The sequence below is a fragment of the Puma concolor genome, chromosome B1 (assembly GCF_028749965.1).
Source record: "Puma concolor isolate L17-30 chromosome B1, mPumCon1.1.hap2, whole genome shotgun sequence".
Taxonomy (NCBI): domain Eukaryota; kingdom Metazoa; phylum Chordata; class Mammalia; order Carnivora; family Felidae; genus Puma; species Puma concolor.
In genome coordinates, this window is record NC_141670.1 from 163,012,212 (window position 1) to 163,017,941 (window position 5,730).

The window sequence follows — 5,730 nt, forward strand, 5'->3', positions numbered from 1 at the left end:
TCCAAAGTCCCTATCTCTGAATTACAGTTCTGTGTGATCTAACTCCTGCCTTCTTTGTGACTTCATCCCTTGGCTTTCTCTACCTCACATGCACTGCCCAACCAAACATGTTTCCACCTCAAGACCTTTGTACAGTAGTTGTTGCTCTTCTTGGATCACTCATTCTTCAGATCTTCTGGTTACTTAGAGGAAATGCCACTTCCTCGAGGGAGACCTTCCTGCCCATCCATCCAAAGTAGGTAGACCTCTCCCTCCCCTTGCCCTGGTCACTCTGTCTCAGTGTCCTTTTTTTTTTTTTTTTTTTTAACCTTTTTCATAGCACTTATCACTGTCTAAACTTAACTTGCTTTTCTGATTGTTTACTCATTATCTGTATTCCTCAACTAAAATGTAAGCTCCAGGGCAGGAATCTTACTTGTTTTGCTCACTGTATTCCCAAGGTCTAAACTAGTGCCTGGGGGCACCTGGGTGATTTAGTCGGTTAAGCATCTGACTTTTGATTTTGGCTCAGGTCATGATCTCACAGTTCATGGGATGGAGCCCTGCATCCGGCTCTGCACTGTCAGCACGGAGCCTGCTTGAGATTCTCCCTCTCTCTCTCTCTCTCTCTCTCTCTCTCTGTCACTCAAAATAATTATAATATAAAAACTAATACAAAACAAAAACACTTAAAATAGTGCCTGGCCATAGAACACACTGTGATATGAATGAAGCATTAGTTTAATGAAATTATGAGAATAAAAAGATAAAAACAAATCTAGAGATAGACATAGTTTGGCTCAAAAACACAGATTTCTGATCTTGTCATAGTTTCATCTTTGAAAGTCAGCCTCATTGCACACTCACATACCTCCCAAATGGCCTGAGTAGCTTCAAAGGGTCTTCTATGCCTTCTTTGTCTTTGGCCTGATTCTGAGAGACGGAGTTCATCCTACTTTCTTCTCACATCCCGTGGCCTTGAGTTCATTCGCAGCCAATGACAAGAATCAGTCTTTAACTCACCAAGAACTCTTCAACCCACAACACCTCTCCTCCCCAAAGGATTGCCAGGTCCATTGGAGCCTGACAGGGACTGAGATTCCAACCTGTATCCCGTTAGCTCCTAGATTAGGGGACATCCTCTCAGGCCCAGCTCCCTCCATTGTCAAGTTAATTCAAGAAGTTTGGTGATGCTATTCAGGGCAGAGAGCTGGTTGGAAATTGGGGGTGAAGGTGCTCTTTCATTAACCTAAGACTTGAGTATTACTAAGAAGTTGGGTCAAAATTATGTGGACTAGAGGAATACAAATTGTTGCAAAATTTTTTTTTTAGAGAGAAAGAGACTGTGAGTGAGGAGAGGGGCAGAGAGAGAGAGAGAGAGAGAGAGAGAGAGAGAGAGAGAGAATCTCAAGCAGGCTCCACACTCAGCATGGAGCCCAATCAGGGCTCGATCCTACGCCCCTGGGCCAAAAACCAAGAGTCAGGCACTCAAGCATCTGAGCCACCCAGGCGCCCCAAATACAAACTTATTTGACTAGATGAAGGTCTTTAAAACAAGAAATAGGTCACAGCTGTGGAATGGAAGACCCTCTGTTTCCCACCTCCCATGCCTTGAAAACTGTGCCATGAGAAGTCTGTGGACACTGAGACCTGCCCCTCCACCCACAGGCAGGTCTGTGGGGCTGCTATGAATGTGGCATCTCAAGGGTAGAGAAATGCCTTACTTGCAGCAGCAGCAGAAATGTCTTCCTTTGTGAACTACACCAATTTGAGAAGGTTCCTGTGGAAAATGATGCAGATTTTTCACGTGAAATATCCTGGAGATTACATTCCACTAAATGTAATAGAAAATCCAAAACAATATCAAGGATAAATTAGATAGGACTGTTTTTCTCTTGTGAGAGGCAGTTCAGAGCTCATCCGGCAGCTCCACAGTGATCAGGCATCTGTGTTCTTTCCAGCTTTCTGTCCTATCATTCCTAGGGTGTGCCTTTATCTTCATGACCCAGTATGGCCGGCTGCTAGAGCTTGGACAGCCTGTTCTGGGAAGCAGGATGGAGGACTGGCTGGAAAAAGAAGAGGACACAAGGTATGTATGTGTCTTTTAAGGCGGCTGCCACAAAGCACATCTGCTTACATCTGGGTAAGAAGCTAGCCCCGTGGCCACAGTTAATTGCAATGGAAGTTGGGAAGTGTGTGTGTGTGTGTGTGTGTGTGTGTGTGTGTGTGTGTGTGTGAATACAGAGAGAAAGAAATTTATTTTTAAGGAATTGGCTCAGGTGATTGTGGGGGGGGTGGGTGGTGAATCTGAAATGCTTAGGGCAGGCCAGCAGGCTGGAAACCCAGGCAATATTTTTATATTACAGTCCTGAGGCAGAATTTCTTCTCCAGGAAACCTCAGATTTTGCTCCCAAGGCCTTCAGTTTATTAGAGGAGGCCCATCTACATCACTGAGGGTAATCCCCTTCACTTAAAATGATTACAGATGTTGGGGTGGCCGGCTGCCTCAGTCAGTAGGGCACACAACCCTTGATCTTGGGGTTGTGAGCTTGAGCCCCACATTGGGTGTGGAGACTGCTTAAAAGGTATATTTAAAAAAATGATTGTAGATGTTAATCACATTTACAAAATATCTCCACAGCAACATCTAGATTAGTGTTTGAACAAATAATTAAGCATGGTGGCCTAGCCAGGTTGACACATAAAATTAAGTATTACAGTCACGAATTCAAATTTTTAAAAAATAGGTGATGGCAGAACCAGCACCTATCTGTGCATTGGGTTTGGTCTGAGCCTGCCAATTTGTTTGCCCTTCCTCTCTACATGCTGGAGTGGGAAGCTTGGTCCTCTAGAGACCTACAGTATGGAAATACACTAACCACATACCCTCCATACAGCTGGAATCATACATGCGTAGTAACAAGAAGCCTGCAGTGAACACGCCAAAGTACCACCCTTTCTGGGAGACTATACTTCCATAAAAGCTAATCGTGTGTGTGTGTGTGTGTGTGTGTGTGTGTGTGTGTACCACTGTGTTGATGAGATGCTGTATTGTAAACAATATGATTTTCTCTCTGAGCGCTTTCTAGCCCATTAAATTATTTTCACTATAAAATCCAAGCTTCTGGTGCTAGGTAGTCATTTAGAGAGGTGCAGGAGGGAGGGGTGAGTGGGAAAGGCTGGGAGTTGGGGCTAACAAAAGCCCATGGCTTTTCTGTCTATAATTACCCATCATTCACACAGTAGCTTGGAGACAGACACTCCCCAGACAACTCTTTTTACCTTTGTTTTTCTGTTTCAAACTTAACTTTGATACAGTCAGTCTAGAAAACGGAGGCATGCTACAAAGTCATTTTGTCACTGACTTGTAAAGTATATCTTATATCTTCCAAATATTTATTTTCTGATTCTTATATGTATTGCAATGTTTTTCCTAATTTTAAAACACCGATCATGATGCCTTTCACTGTAATTCTGTACATGCATGCACCTTTTCTCAGTCTATTTTGACAAGACAAACATTAGAAATGGGGCTAAAATGGGTCCATTAAAAGCATTGACATACAAATTATACCACTTAGATATCCATTATGTTAGCAAAAGTCAAGAAGATAGAACTAAAATTATTTTGGGTAAATACACATATTGTCTAGGTTTCTTGATTCCTGTAGTAATAGTCTTATATAACCACTGTACAAAAATAAAAGCAATTATGATTAAGTGGATCTTTTTTAGCTTTATGGGAAGCCAATTTGGTTTATCTGGTATAAATTCTATTCCCTGTTGTTTCATTTTCAAATGTAAGTCATCTCTATTGTGATTTTGTTTCTCAGGCAGAGTTATTAGAAGGAGTCATTGCAGAAGAAACCAGGAGAAGAAGGGGGATCCATATTGTGGTGGCCATTTCTTTGATCTTGGGAAAAATAGCTCTCCATACTTAAAAGTCAGAGAATGCTGATGGAAGGGTAGGCAGGCTGACTTTGTATAATACACCTGAGTTTCACCCTTATTTGAATGGATGTTTATCCCTGTTAGACTCATTCTTTTCTTCAAAGAAAATTTTTTTTAATGTTTATTTATTTTAGAGACAGAGCACAAGCAGGGGAGAGGCAGAGAAAGCTGGAGACAGAATCTGAAGCAGGCTACAGGCTGTGAGCTGTCAGCACAGAGCCCGATGCGGGGCTCGAACCCACAAACCATGAGATTATGACCTGAGCCTAAATCAGACACTTAACCAACTGAGCCACCCAGGTGCCCCAGACTCATTCTTTTCAATGGCAGAAACCATAATTTTAATGAGTTTGCCAACCCATGGGAGGCATTGTCTGAAATTGTTCTTTAGTGATATCTGTTTTGGATCAAATACAAACAGATTTTTCCTTATGCAGAATTCTGCACTCCAGTCACAGTATTACACTATTTTACCTTTTTTTTTTTTTTTTAAGAGAGAGAGAGAGATCACAAGCAGGGGAAAGGAGCAGAGGGAGAGGGAGGGAGAATCTCAAGCAGGCTCCATGCTCAGTGCAGAGCCCAAAGTGGGGCTCAGTCCCATGATCCTGAGATCATGACCTGAGCTGAAATCAAGAGTTGGGCAATCCACCAACTGAGAGACCCAGGTACCTTGTTTTACTTTTAAGAAAGATTAAATGTCTATTAGCTGATAGATTTTATATGGAACACATTAAGAACATGAATTTTCTTGCATTTCTTGCTCTTTTCCACACTGCTTAGAGTTTATTTTATCTATTTTGAGAGAGAGAGAGAGAGAGAGAGAGAGAGCACATGAGCATGAGTGGGGGAAGGGGCAGAGACAAAGAGAGAGAGAGAGAGAGAGAGAGAGAGAAAATCCTAAGCTGACAGCACAGAGCCCAACATGGGGCTCTATCTCCCAAACCATGGGATCATGCCCTGAGCCAAAACCAAGAGTCACGTTTAACTGACCGAGCCACCCAGGCTCCCCTCCTTTCTACACTTCTTAAGCATTCACAACCACGACCTGTCTTCAGTAATGGCTGATGACAAAAACTGTCATGCTCTTACCTATGGTCAGGGCTGGCTACATAATTTGCTAGGTCCAATGCAAAATGAAAATGTGGGACTTCTGTTCAAAAAGCAGGGAAAAAAGGTACAGTTAAAGGTACTAATGTAATAGGGGTCATAGTGATATAGGAGCAATGACATGAACTTAAATATTATAAGATAATATTTTCAGTGTCAGAATTTTATGTAATACAATAAATAATAATAGTTCATTAATGTGATATCTTGATTCATTATGAAATTTTCTCTGGCTTACTTGTCTGCAAATTCACCAATATTTACCCTGTCATTGTATTTTCATTTTCAGTAGATGAGAAATTCACTTCATGCAGTTTCTTTTTCACTAGATAGGACTGAAAGCAACATGAGTCACTCTTGGCAAATGCAAGATCTCAAACAGATTTTGATCATTTTCATTTTGGAGAAGATCTCTCTGTTGATGCAACTATTAAGAATGTTTTATAGGCTGTGATAATGCTAAGATAACTTTCTAATAAATTATTTTGAAATATAACTTTTAGTACTTCTAGAGTGTTGGTGCTTGTGGAACAGTTTCTCTAAACAGATTTAATTCCTGATACAAATTAGTGTTATGTAAGTCTAAATTTATGTATAAATTTATACAGTGGTATTTTACTGTTTCCTCACACGTGAGGAAATGTTTCCTGAAACTTGGAGAAGTTGTACACGCAACTAAAGTGGCTTCATGAT

General features: G+C 41.2%; 1 long non-coding RNA gene across 1 annotated transcript; it reads right to left on the reverse strand.

Annotated features, from left to right (window-relative positions):
- Positions 1-280: 280 nt before the first annotated feature.
- On the reverse strand, positions 281-5,101 carry LOC147581989 (uncharacterized). Its single transcript, XR_015250441.1, has 2 exons — positions 5,020-5,101; positions 281-2,045 (listed from the first exon to the last, which is right to left on the reverse strand). It is a non-coding gene; the product is annotated as an uncharacterized LOC147581989 (long non-coding RNA).
- Positions 5,102-5,730: the final 629 nt, after the last annotated feature.